We start from the raw sequence: 15,498 nt of genomic DNA on the forward strand, positions 1-15,498 counted from the left end.
TGATCATTGCAGCCCAAAGTCTTTATGTGGAGTTAAACGCAGCTTAGTAGCTAAATAACCGAGGGTATAATTTTCAGCTTAAATTTGGCTCCTGAAGCTGATTCTTGTGTCCACCTCTTTCCACAGATATTTGACTGTTAGTTAAGCAGCATATGCATCAGGGTTTCTTTTTCTTATAGCACCAACAAACATCAACTTTATCTTCTGCAACATCTGTAAGATCCAATACATTTTTAATAAAAAATGTTGCATCAAGCATACCTGGAGAGCGACAGATGCATTTTTAATAATACATAGTATGCCATGCCACTGGGATTCTTTTAAGGGCTGTGTAAAAATGTGGGAAGGGGATTTATCAAAGAACTCCAGACCAATGGAATTCCTCTTTGTTAACAAAGTATGTATAATAGACATGAGTCTAGGGAGTTTCTGAAGCATTTGTGAGGGTGCCCAGGGTGTTATCACAACCATCGGGCTGCTATATAAAATTAAGTCCTTTGTGTATTTTAGTTTTGAATCACTTTTTGGGTGCCCTTTGAGCAAAGTTACTACAGTGCATACTTTAATAACAGCACACACCAGATGGAAAGTTAGGAGTAGCAGCATAGCTAATGACAGAGACCGAAGAGGAATTAGACTGTTTGAGATCTGCTTATTTATGAAATGTATGTAGTATAATTTTAAGAAGAGTTACCTTTGATGACATTTTTATTCTACTCTTTGAGTATCTTACACACTAAAAAACAGATATAGATATGAATTGCATTTGCCTGTGTGACAATGAAGGCTAAAATACATGGCTTACTATTTTGGGTCATGAAGATATTGTACCTACTTTGATTCCTTTGAAGAATTTTAGAGTATGTTAGCTAGAAAGTGTGACAGAGATGCCACATTAGTAGAAAACAAATCATCTCCTCTTCCCAAATAAATAAGACTTCTTTTGTAGAATCTTTGCAGTAGGAAACTTGGGAAACTGACAGGTGGTTGTTGGTTGGATTTTCTTGCTGCTAAAACATATGTTGTCGTGTCATGTCCTAAACAGAAAGCTGAAGTATCCTTTTCAAATTCTCAGCACTACTGACACTTCCAACAAGTGCTTTGGTATTGGTTTTGGTCTTATCTGTTTCTAACAGACAGCCTCATGCCTTGGAAATTTGACCTGAAATAAAAATTCAGCCCCAAGTATCTGCTGTCAATTGTGCAGAAAATAGGAGATGACAGCAAAGTCACTTCTGCATGCTGAATTAGATCTCTTTCCAACATCTTCTAATGTCATTATTAGTGCTCAAATACACTGTGTCAAAATGTGCCTGAAAGGGGAGATGAACTAGGCAACATCAAATGTATCTCTTAGTCAATATGACAAGACAACTTCTGAAAAGAGAGACACTTAGAAAAAAGTATCTGCATCATCATGAAGATTTGTTTGTGAATGAGGTGGAAGTGGTTAAGGAAAAGTATTGTATTATGCCACTTCAAGGAACATCTGGAATCAAAAATACAATGTGCGTTGATTAAACTTTATTTTGAGTCTTAATGACCATATTTCCAAGTAAACAGTACTGCAATGCAAACAGTTTTCAAAACAAGATAATCTGAATGAGGACTACTCTTTAGGCGATTAATATCGACCCCAGTGCAATCAGCTTAGCTGAGATCTTAATGGATTACATGGTCTTATGTTGATCTACAAAAGCTGGGGGAGGGAAACTGAATTTGGAATAGTAAATTTTAATTGATAATATCTGGTAACAGTTTTCACTCTGTCAGAGGATAACAGAATAACAGTGGGGAAGGAGGAGAATTCCTAGAGACAAATGACATTGCACTATTGACATGAAGTGATTGTGTGCTCCAGCAGCTCTTTAAGGAAGAGTGCATCGTACCAAGCATGTTGTCAGTGCTTACCAAATAATAACCACTACAACAGCAGCAGTTATAATCCTCCTCCATATCTGTAAGAGAAAGGTCAGGAGGATAACAAAAGATGGCATTACAAGAAGTCAGCTGAACCACCAGGGGAAACGTTTGGGTTCGTATAATCATAGGTGCAGTAACTAACCAGAGAGAGAAGATATTTAAGTCCCTAATAAGTGGATGGGTAACAAACTTCTCCTACACTAAGAAGCCATACTCTTCCTGTTGTATGATCTTTCCATTACTGCAGTAACACAAGCTATAGCAAGACACATTTACCTGTACTTACTATATTATACCTGAACAAACAAACAAAAAATCTACCTTGACATTTCAGTTATGTCTAGAGAGTATATATTCACTCAGATTTAACATACAGATATTAAAACTTATCTCCCCAGCTCATTGCCAAACTGGAAGAGCCAAAGGCTTGGGTAACCAGTAAAAGAGAGGCAAAAGAGAGAAAAGGGATACAATGATATTTCAAAACATTTTTCCCTTGTCATTTCCATTTGAGAAGGTTATATGGATGGCTCTCTAATCACTTGGATGCTGTTTCCAATTTATTTTTACGTGAAGTTTTGCTGGTTTGACCAATTCTAAGTAGATACTACACAACCCTTGACTCTTGGCAAGGTTTTTCCTCCCATTCCCTCCATGTCCTGTGCTTAGTTGGATTGGCAAAGTGGCAATATTTTTAATCTTAATTCAGGGAAACAAAGAGAGGAGTTAAACAGTTACTTCCTCAGTGCACTGGTCTAGAAAAGATCAATTTTGATCCCAAACATAATTCAGAAGAGAAAAAGAATCAAGGCAGCAGGATCACCACGTCAGCAGTCGAAAATGTAAGAAACTTTTCAACTTTGGAACTTGGAACATATGTACCTTGATGGACAACTCAAACAGCAACCAACCAGAGCATCGTACAGCCATTATTGTTCATGAATTGAGTCAGTTTAACATCAATATTGTTGCTTTGTCCGAAACTAGAAGAGTTGATGAAGGACAGGTGAGGGAGGAGAAAGGAGGATACGCCTATTTCTGGAAAGGAAAATCTATAAATGAACCCTGATTGCATGGAGTGGGCTTTGCTATAAAGAACAAGCTTGTAAGGTGCCTCTCTGTGGTACAAGTTAGCATCAATGAGCGGTTTATGACACTTCGACTGAGGCTCACCAAAAATCAACAGGCGATTATTGTGAGCACTTAGGCACCAACACTGGATGCCGATGAGAATGTAAAGGAAGATTTTTATTCTCAGTTGTAAATCATTTTATCAGAGATCCCTACAGAAGACCAGATCATCCTTCTGCGGGATTTCAATGCACGAGTTAGATGAGGCTCAGACCTGTAGAAAGGAACGATCGGGAAAGAAGGAGCTGGCAAAAGCAATTGAAGTGGAATTCTGCTCCTGACCAAGTGTGCTAAACATGAACTTATTATTACGAACACTCTTTTCTGACAAAAGGAAAAGTTCAAAACATCTTGGAGACACACACGGTCAAAGCATTGTCATGTCCTCGACTATGTCACAGTCTGTGCCCGAGATCATAGTGACATACTTCTCACAAGAGCAATGACAAGTGCTGATGATGGTGGGACTGATCATCGCCTTATTTGATCCACAATGAAAATCAAGATCGCTCCCAAATGGAGGCTGCAAAAGAAGCAGGTCAGGAGCAAGTTGAAGTTTCAAAATTTGAAGGACCCTATTAAGCGTGACCACGTCCAAGCAGTCTTAGAAGAAAAGCTCCCATCAGAGTTTCCAGAAGAAATTGAAGAACATTGGAGCCAGTTGAAAGCAGTAATCAATGCCTGTGAGGAAACCATAGGCTACCAAACCAGAAAACATCAGGACTGGTTTGACGAGAATGATGCTGAAATTGAGCAACTCATCAATGAGAAAAGAATGGCATTTTGTGCTTGGCAGAACGAGATAAATTGTAATGTAAAGAGAGAAGCCCTTGCCAAGGCAAGGCAGAAGTACAATGTAAAACCAGAGAAATCAAGAACAAATGGTGGACTGAGAAAGCGCAAGAACTCCAACATTTTGGACATCCACAATACGTGTGTTTTCTTTAGTGCCACCAAGGCTGTTTATGGGCCAATTTGTCATTGTGTGAATCCTCTTCACTCTAAAGATGGAATCACACTTCTGAAGAACAATGAAGCCATCAATTCTCTCTGGAGAGAATATTTTGAAGATCTCCTTAACCATAATTCTGTGGTTGCAGGTGAAGTCCTTGAGCAAATTCCTCAATGACCATTTAGGGATGAGCTCGGAGACCCTCCCAATTTGCATGAGGTACACAATGCCACCAAGCAGATGAAGAACAACAAGGCAGCAGGTCTAGATGGGATCCCCGCTGAAATCTTTAAAGACGGTGGACCAGAGCTAATTCGGCAGCTTTACCTGCTTATTCTTAAAATCTGGATAAAGGAGGAGATACCCAGTGAAATGTGGGATGCCCCGATTGTCACCCTCTTCAAGAAAGGGGATAAAGGGGCTGCAGAAAGCGGCACGGGCCAAGGGACGTGCTGGCTGCCCTTCCTGCAGCCCCCATTGGCCTGGAGCACCGAACCATGGCCAGTGGGAGCCACGATCAGCCAAACCTGTGGACGTGGCAGGTAAACAAACCGGTCCAGCCCACCAGGGGCTTTCCCTGAACAAGCAGTGGACCGGCTTTGAGAACCACTGGTCTAGATAATACTTAGTCCTGCCACGACTGGACTAGATGACCTCTCAAGGTCCCTTCCAGTCCTGTGATTCTATGAAAATGTTGCTTCATGCCCAAATGTCATCATAACTGCAAGCTGCCATCCCTGGGAGGGGAAGACTCTTCCAACAAACACACTAATGGCGATCCAAGATTTAGCAACTGAATTCTTATATTCTACAACCATCTCTGTTATAAGGAAAGATGAATTTGTAATGAAGAGATCAAATTCTGAAAGTAGCTCTGGATAGGTGATTGAGCAAGTTCTATAAGGTTGCAGGAGGGTTGGGGTGCAAAGGCATGGCGTCTTTGGACAATGGGAAGAGAGGTGTAGTTGCTCCTTTAAGGGTTCCCCTCATCCTTTGGTGGGGGAGGGAGAGGCATCACCTGAGCTCATGGTCTGGCTGGATAGGCTCAGGAAATCCATTGACCCCCTACACACAAGGGGGAGGATACATATGCCCTGTACCTCTGGCCAGAACCCTCTGTCTAACCCAGATCAGCAGCTCCCACACCTGGGTTTACTGAAGGACCAAGGTTTTTAGTCTGTTGTGGGCAATACGTAAGTCACCTTTTTTTGATCTAGGAAGGAATTTCTCTCTTACTGACAGATTGCTGAGGCAAGATGGTTTTTTTCACCTTTTTCACAGCAGCTCACATCAGAAGGCAGGGTTCAAGTTATTACAATGTAGCAGGTAGCATGTGTCCAGTGCTGGTACCATTCCATGGGGATCAGCTTCTCTGATAAGTCGGAGCTGGAAATGGACATAGGGGAAAGCATCCTCTAAAAAAAGCTGGGGAATGGGGTTAGGCTCCTGATATCTGGTACAGCAAGGAGACAACCCTCTTTTACCAGGTCCTAATCCCTCTTGAAGGCAGAGGGGCTGAACAATTGGCTGGGACCAGGTTTTGACACCAGCCTTCAAATAGGTGGAAATTAGTGAGGAAGGAACAATGAACTGCACTACACAAGGTATTGCCAGATAGTTCCTTGATGAGTACGGTTAATCAGTGTTGTGGCCTAATTAAACCACATCCCTTGCATCTTGTTTTTCTTCCTGCTGGGACAATAAAAGATGGGCTGAGAAAATCTAAAAAGTTTAAATGCAATAAATTATATTTTTACTGGTAGATGTAGGCATCAAATCAGCTGAATCAACCAAATAAATAAATACTTTTTTTGTTTTTAACACTGAACTTACCTTCTACTCGAGTGTTAATTGAAGAAAGAAGGGTGGATATTTAGAACTACTGATTATGTTGAAAACAGCATTTAGAAGAGAATGAAGAGAAAAGTTATGAAAACAAAAAGCCTAGGTGGCCAAGAGACTGAAAAAAAATATCATTTCAGAGTTATGGAGGGATTATGTGACTTTTATGCTCAGCTCTCCCAATCCAGGGTAGCACTGCTTCTTGGAAAAAGTATTTTTTAAACAATCAAAAGCAACAGCTCCCTAATATGGGTACAAATGTGTAGATGAAGACAAATGACAGCATGAAATGGTGAGGAGAATCAGATACACTGAACTGATCAGCTACAAGATATGGAATAAGAGCATTGTAAACTTCTTATGTAGGCTGGTGCTACTTAATATGGTCTCACACCAAAACTTTAAGGTATACAGTTTTGGCTACAGCCGACTCCTATTATTGTCTTTGCTCACACTGGTATTGTAGGTGACTTCACAATTTCATGAATCTGTGTGCAAAAGATGACAGATATCATGTTTCCATTAGCACAGGCATGATTATACATTGGATTGCATTTCAGCCAACAAGAATGTTTTTTTCTGCACCCTATCTCCAGACCAAGTGACATTCATCTGATTTGATGCCTACATCCACCAGTCAGAAAACAGGCAACACCATGCAATGAAGTTTGGCTTTTTTATTTCAACGTCCACATTGCAGCCAGACCTCTGCACAAAATGCTCTTATGGGGGTGGGGGGAGCTGAACTTCCCAACTGCTCTAAAAAACAGATGATTCCATCAAAAAATGTTTACACAGCACATATAGTTGCAATAAGTAGATACAGTACAGCACGTTGTCTTCAACTTAAACAACATCTTGTTTAATAACCTTGGCAATTAAAAAACACATTGTATGACACACAAAATCTGTGGACTCTTTCCTCAATCTGTCAGGACCAGAAAATATCTGACCTCACTCAAGTTATATAACTGTTTTCCTAAACATCATTGCACAAGGGTTTCCTGCACATGGGAACTTCAAAACAACCCCATCTAAGCTATAATATGTAGGCAAGCATATATTCAAGAAGACAGACATTCATCAAGACCGTTCTTACCATGCTCTATTCTACGGAGCAGTGTGAGAATTTTCACACATAAAGTAAAACCAAATAAAACATTCTGTTTGTCAATTTAGATAAAAGCACAAAAAATAGCAATTTGCAGGCAGAGGTTTCGTGACATTTGATTATGTCAACAATTAATTTCTGCTAAGAATGCTAGTCATCTAGACCCATACTCAAGCAAGGTTCTCTTTATAGGACTAGGGCTTAACTTGGGTGACTTTAGACTAGTTGGAAACCTGGCCAAAATACCTGTCAATATTGGCTACTTACTCTGTGTCTTACGTATGTTCATTCACAGGAAGAGCCTCCAAAGTGCATGGATATTTTCATGAGATACTGGAACAGACCCAGAAACAGTTTGTAGATACCTTAGACATTAGCACCTCACAGCTCCTGAGTAAAACATAACCCTGGTTTGTTACATTACCAACTGGAATACTAGTGCCATTCTAGTTACTTCTCCCATCCATTTAAAAACAGGTCATTTACAAAGCCAGCAGTGGTAACATAAGCCAAAGTTTTTTAAAACTATAGGGTCAAATCCTAACTCCATTGAGGTCATAGGAGTTTTGCCAGGATTTCACCTACACCTCATGCTAGGAAGCGTGCATCTGAAAACACACAGACATGGGACGATAGTTCCACTTCTAAAATATCTAGCTTTGGAAGTGTCCTCACATTTCAGAAATCAGCCTGATCCAGGCTATGTGGGGAAAGAAATCTAGGTATATGTATTTTGATGGTGAAAGGGCCTATTCTAATGCCCATTGAAGTAAGTGGAAAGACTCCCACTGACTACAATGAGTGTTGTTGGATCAGCGCTTTATTGAGGTGTTAACTATTTTTAAGCTTTTCGGGTGTGCTTAAAAGTCTGTCAGATAAAGAATCATATTTTATGTATTAATGAGTATCTATGTAGGAGTTTTGAGTATATGAATTGTTTTTGATGTTTAAAATTTTCCTCAATTACATATCATTGGGTGCACATTATTAAACAAAATATACATTATTTGGTCAAAATAAAAAAGGGCAGGAGGAATTCCTTGCCCAAAAAATCTCAGACAGCTACCTACCCAGTTACTAATGTGGACCTAAAAATGCAAAATGTTCTGATTTCTACAGCATTATTTCTATTGTGTGTCTGTGCCTCTTGAACCACACTTATTGAAGCCACAGGGGTTACTACCTACAGTTGCAGCAGTGTGCTTGCTGTTTAAGAACCTAAAATAAACTGCTGCAAAGTGTCTTAAAGAGATGAACATTGGCTGACAATGTTGTTTGTATAATTTTTCAGGGAAAAATTAACACCATACTTTTCGTATGTTCTCTTAATTTTGCTGCTGCTGATGCTATTTTATGTGGGGGGGGGTCATTTTTTGTTTCATGTTAATCGAGTGACCATCACATATAGATTGAGCAAATGAAAAGAAAAACAAGTGGATTACATTGGTATCACCATTGTTTCACCTTACATTTCAATCAATGGATAAGAGGAATCAGGGAGTCTACTCAGCCTGAAGAGCAACAATCCCATAAAAGAATGGCAGTACAGGCATAATGATGTTTATTATTAAAATCCTCTTAATCTCTTTTTACAGATAGATTCTGCCACTGGAGGAGATGATTCTGACACACAGTAGGTACCAATGCTTTATAGAGTCAGCTAATCTGGCTAAAAATAAAAGGATGTTTAGAGGGGAAGTTAGTTACTGAAAGATAGCGGCGCTCAACTATGGGGAGTTAAAGCAAACAGGATAAAGAAGTGGCCAAGACTGGTGGAGCTGCCTGAGGAAAGTACAGTTTCATGTGTATAAGGTCAAAGGCAATGGACAGATATTTGAAAACCTGGTGGGAAATTCTGAATTGGATTCAGATGTGACTAAGAAGCCAGTAAAGGGAATAATGAGTTGATGAAGGATCCATACCAAATAAATTCTTTCACCGATAGTTTTTAATTATATTGGTGTTAAGAAACAAACTGAGAATATTGCTGTTGCCAGTTGTGGGAAAAAATTGTTATCCCTATCTCATCTCCAGTGCTACTGACAGCATGGTTAAAAATATGCCTGCTTTGCACAAACAGTGGTGAGTGCATCTTTCCACTCCCCATCTCCCCTACAAGAAGAAATTTGAGCTTAGCAGGTGGTACTTTCTGACACGTGTAAATGGGATAGATTGTACGTTACTATTTAGAAAGAGGATTGGTGAATACGGTGGTGCACTGCAATGTGGTACAATAATCTTAACAGTATGATGAGCTGGCAGAACCTTGCAATAGTATAAAGATGTAGATTTCAACTTCCAGAAGACACATAAGAACTCATGTTGCCTCACTCACAAGAACACCTTAGCATTTGGTTAAGAGCAGCCACATGGCAAACTGTTCAATGTAAGACGTTAACAATTTAAGACGCTTTATTACTTACTGGTGAAAAAGGTGAACTGGAATGAAGGGACAAGAGAAAGCGAATAAGGAAGACAAATTCTAACTGGCCAGGCAACATGAGTGAGTGAGTGACTGACCAACGAGAATCTTGACCACTTTAGTTGGATATTGTACCCGAATCTCCACTTGTCTGTCTGTTTTAGATTGTGAGTTCAAGGCTAGGATCAGGCCTTTTTATCTGCAAGGAAAGCATTAAGTCCACTGTGCCTACTATCACAAAGAAAGAAATAATGGAAGGCAAAAAATAATTAATTCTCAGCTGTGTGCATGGCCTTCACCTCTTAAATTTCTGTTGTTGCTACAATAGGTAGACAATTTACTTTACTACTGGCAGACATCTGTGAATGACTCATTATTCCTTTACCCTCACAAAAGACTAGTTTCTGGCTGGCTCAAGAACAAAAACATGCTTAAAAACACCTGTGCACCAGATACATGCTGCTATGGCTGCTGATCCATCTGCAGAACAAGCTGGCTAGCTGCTTGAACTAGGGTGGTTTGACAGGGGGTTCTCCTCATGACTCTGTGCATTTTTTGTATTCTCCATCCTAAGAAAGAGGCTAATTTGTGTTATCAGCTCATTATGTGTGTCTGTGTCTATTAAAGCTCTTTAGAAATCAACTAACTTGTAAGAGATTTCATATAATTTAGGAAAGATTTTATGTAATTTAGATGATTCGTAAGGATATTATTTTTCCATCAGAATGTAATGCTTTGAAAAAGAGCATTGATGCAGCAGTTCATGGGTATAATACAGGTGCAGCAATGTATCAGAAGAGGAGCTAGGAACAAAAAGAGGTCTCAGCAGATGAATAGGTGCTTTGACAGTAGCAATTTCTGCTTCAGTGGGAGATTTGCTTAGGCTTGGCTTATTACTAACAAAACTTTGTCTACAAGAAAACATCTGAACAACTTTAAAAATAAAATCTTTTGTTTTGAGCATAATTGATAACACTCACTTATCTAGGAATCCAAATTGCCTTTTGATTGGCTGTCTGCTGTAGAAATAGCAATTGGGTAATCAAAAGCTTTCAGCATACTTTCTCTTGTCAAAAAAATTAAAATATATAATAAAAACAGCCATTACAGGTGGGCTTCAATGTTTTCTTTCTCCCCTGAATGTAATTAAAGGGTTTATTGTTACTGTGGCAGTTTTGCTAAGGATGTTATCAAAGTCTTGTCCCAAAATTTCCACTACATCATGATATATATGCATTTCAAGTACTTCCATACCACGTAACTAAAATTTAAAAATTATGCTCAGTATGAAAAATATCTATTTTACTTTCACAAACACAGTGTGAACATCTGTCCCATGGGCATTATCTCATTTCCCCCAACTGAAATCAACTAATGTCAGAAGTATAATTAAGTAAAGAGGAGAATTATAGGAAACGTTTGCTTTGGATTAGGAAATAAGTCCCCAAATCATGTGAAGTCTCCTGCTCTGCTCACATTGTGTGTCTCATTTTGCCAATTTCATTCCTGGTTCTCTTTAAACAAGTTTAGTTATTGAGTGCCAAATATACCAAAGAGGTGTCATACTTGAGTCTCTTTTTTCAGAGACTTTTGGCTTAAACAAAAAAGCTAAGATCTTGGTTTATTGCATTAATAGGTAAATCACAAATCAGTTTGCCTTTCCCCAATTGTCAATCCAAACAGGTTATCAAAAGTAAGAATAAAAAAATAGAATAACTGCTAGCAGAGAAATCAGCTAACTGTCCGTAACCCACTACATGATGCTGGTACAAGCCAATTGTATACCTAACTCTCATCTTAAATTCTGCACTTTGAAATCACATGTTTGAAAGGATAATGGGAAGATGAAAAGGATCTGTGATTACCAGCATAAAGTGCTAATCTGCTGCATAGATCCTACTGTATCCGTCCCCTAACATTTATTCTGAAATGCTTTCAGCTCTTAAATTCACCTTCCAAAACAAGCAGGGGGTTAAAGAAGAACCCAATGGGAGGTTACATTTATTTAATATTCAGCCCTTTCTTGGTTGAAATATTGCAGTCGATCCTCATAGGTATATGTCAAACTATTAAAGTAATGGTTTATAGCTATTAAGTGAAATTGCAGTTCTGTTTGTAAGTTCCATTTACAAAGGATACAGCAAAGTGCACTCATTTTCTTTTAAAAATACCTGAAACCTTAGCTGTAAGACACTGAGAGATGTATGCTGTTAAGTAGTTCATAGCCATAGTAAACTGAGATAATGAATGAAATGCTATTAAATGTCTATAAAACATTAAGCTGTATCTTCCTTTCACTTGCTCAGACTTGATTGATAGTTATACAGTTTATCACAGACATCCTAGGAACCTCTGGCGCACTTGCAGTACCACTAGCTTTGTATACTAACCAAAAATAAAACCACTCAATCTGATGTAAAACTAGTTGATTTTCCTAACCACTGACTCATGTGGCATATAAATGTAGAACTAATACATTCCTTTAAACTGTTTTGATTTATTGTTATTTATTATAGCTTTTTCTGATGATTTAATGAGATGCATGGCTAATGTTAAACCTTTCATAGAAAATCTTTTACATGCATTTTTCTGTGCACTTCATTTTAAATGCAATTTACATAGGATTCATTAATTGAATTTTTCTAATCTTATTTTACAAGTAAGTTCTAAAGTAAGTTTAAAAAAGATGTTCAGCCAGAAATGTGATTTTTAAGTTGACAGTTATCCCTTTAGTTTTTGAAATGGCCATGAATGTGTCAAAGTTTAATGCACACCCATTACAATGCATCAAACCCCATGGGCCAGATTCTCATTCTCAGTATGTCCACGCGTCTCTCTGAATGGTCTGTCAATCTGCTCTGTCCTGTCCTGTCCTGTCCTGATCTGTCCTGTCCTGTCCGTCTGGTCAGGTCAGGTCAGGTCTGATGGACCAGACAGACAGACGGACAAACGAACCAGACAGACGGACCAGACGATTCAGACGGACCAGACAGACTGGACAAACTGGACCAGACGGACAGAGCAGACAGACCAGACAGATCAGACGGACCAGATGGACGAGACAGATGGACCGGACAGAGAGACAGACCAGACAGACAGACCAGATGGACCAGACAGACAGACGTATGGATCAGATAGACAGACCAGACGGACACATCAGATGGACCAGATGGATGGACTGGATGGACCAGATAGACAGACCGGACCAGACGGACCGACCAGACAGACTGGACCAGACGGACCAGACAGACAGAGAGACCAGACAGACCGGACCAGATGTACCAAATCAGACCAGACCTGATGGACCAGACCAGATGGAGCAGACAGATGCACCAGATAGAGCAGACCAGATGGACAGACCAACAGACCAGACTGATGAGACCAGAGAGACGAACCAGAGACAGACCAGATGACACAGACAGATGGACCAGACAGACCACATGGACAAACCAGATGGATGGACCAGACCAGACGAACCAGACCAGATGGACAGACAGACCAGACGGACGGACCAGACGGACCGGACCTAACTGACGCACCAGACAGATAGACCAGACCAGACAGACAGACGGACCATTCGGACACACCAAACAGACCAGACGGACAGACAGACCAGACAGACTGGGCCTGACAGACTGACCGGACCAACCGACTAGACCGACCAGACCAGACGGACCAGACAGACCGGACAGACAGGACAGACGGACCGGACAAGACGGATGGATGAGGCAGACCAGATGGACCGGACGGACCAGAGACAGACCGAGCAGACAGATCTGTCTGGGCCAGTCCATCTGGTCTGTCCATCCATCTGATCTGGTCTGTTTGGTCCATCTCTCTGTCCGGTCCATCTCTCTGTCCATCTGGTCCATCCGGTCTGCTCCTTCAGTCTGTCTGGTCCGCCCAGTCTGTCTGTCTGTTCTGTCTGGTCCATCTGTCTGTCCCTCCGGTCTGGTCTGTCCCAACTGGTCAGTCCATCTGGTCCATCTGGTGCGTCCGGTGCACCCGGTCCACCCGGTGCATTCATCTGGTCCGTCTATCTGTGTGGTCCATCTGTCCCATCCGTCTGGCCCCATCTGTCCCATCCGTCTGTTCCCTAATGTTGCTAATATGTTTTCCCTCTCTCTCTCTCTATAATAAAATATCCACTATTGCAATTAGTGAACAAAATGCCGGAAAAATGCTCGAGTACAACATACCCTGCACTTCCAGGTCAGAATGTTTGACTAATAGTGAGGATGTAGAAAGTCCTTGATTTTTTTTTCCACCTACAATTCTTTTCTTCATGTTCTTCAAGACATTTTATATTTACAACATACACATACCCAGCTGCTACTTTTATTATTTCCCTTATTCCAGGCTACTTAATTCTAACTTTTTTTATTAACAAAGCTAAACAGGTGTGAAACACCTATAATTTATATTTTGAGTATAGTTACCTAATAATAATAGTTAACCACAGCCTTCTCACAAAGCAAATGCTGTTGAAAACCATGGTTGGGTAACACCATTCCAAATGCAGCTATTTAAAATACATGCATTACACACACAGTTAGGTAGAAAAAAAAGAGAGACAAATAGACACTCAACCAGTGCTCCCCCCCACATGGGCCACTTTCAACTTCTGTTGTTAACTATCTAAAGCTACAAATGAAGGGCATTAAAATACTATTGCATAAACACAATGTCTGTGCCAAGTCTGGACACATTTATTTCCACTTGTTACTGATCACCTTTCATGTACATTTATGGTGCCATATAAATAATAGTGACACATGACTTTGCAACTCATGAGTTATGCTATGTCACCATCACAGCTATAATCAGACCGTTCTGCTTATAATCTAAAATGTTTCATGGGTACCAAAAAAAGGCAAGTTGGAAGGAAAGTCCATCCATCTAAAGATACGCTATATAGAAAAATCATCCATTGTAGTGAAGGGTTAGATATTTAAATTCTGGAGCAATTTGGGCTAAACTGATAACCTCATAAGATTCAATAATCCACATATGGGCAGCACTCTAAACCTGTTGATTTGGGGAACAAAGGTAACTGTAGTAGCATTTCCTGTAGACAATAAATGCCATGGTTTGCAGAAAATAAATCTAATCCTGAACAAGCCCACCGGTATGACGGTAATACCACAAAAGAAGCACCCATTACTAGCATTAAGGTATGCTATGAGTAGTACTTTATGTTAGCAGCGATGCTAGCATCATTTTTCTTTAGAACTATTTAAATAAAAACAATTTGTAATCAGAGGCCAAAGGGAAAAACTGAGACAGAAAAAGGCTTTTAACTTTTACCAGAGTCCTTCCTCCCAGTGCTGTTTGGCTATAAAGAGTCTCCACAGCACAGCTTTATAACCAGAGGGCTGGACACTTTGTTGCTTCTGTAGGCCAAGTTCATTGCACACACAGGGTCTCCTTGTATTCCTTCTTCTCTATTCCTTGTAGTCCTCCCCCTCTCCCCAACCCTCAAGCTATCTATGTGCCACCGTCCCATCCCCTTCTATTTCAGGGACCTTCTGCAACCCACACCACCTCCATCATGCCAGGGACTCTGTCCCCCCCAGTTCCTCCCCTTGGTCCCCATGCCAGGGTCCCCCATACCCTCTCTCCATGCCAAGGGTGCATGTACATTCATTCCCCCCATGTCAGGGTCCCCATTCCCCCACATGCCAGGGGTTGTGTGTGCACTCATCCCCCACACTGTTCATATTCTCCTTCTTTCCTTTCTCTTTCAGCATGTCAACAGTTTAAACTGTATTGTGGGGGCAGAACTATAATAAAGGGCACTGTTATGTTGGAATGTGTTCATGGCTGCCATCACCCAATAATTACAGAGGTGGTTGAAATTGGTATCTCTGCTAACCAGCTGCCAGGGGCTACAAGAGTCCTTCATTTCCTCCTTTTGGTTTTTCTGGTTTCCATCAAAATCAATAGGGTTCTGCCCCTTGATGCCTAGAACATTCCCTGAAATTCTGGAATTGATTAGATGCAGCATTCAGAAGTTATCATGTTACATCCCAACAGAGAAATGCCATCAAGTTGAGTGCCCCTCAAGCTCGGCCAGAAATATAGCTCCTTGTGGGTGCAGAACAAACTGGCAACACA

This window comes from Lepidochelys kempii, chromosome 8 (genome assembly GCF_965140285.1).
Source record: "Lepidochelys kempii isolate rLepKem1 chromosome 8, rLepKem1.hap1, whole genome shotgun sequence".
Taxonomy (NCBI): domain Eukaryota; kingdom Metazoa; phylum Chordata; order Testudines; family Cheloniidae; genus Lepidochelys; species Lepidochelys kempii.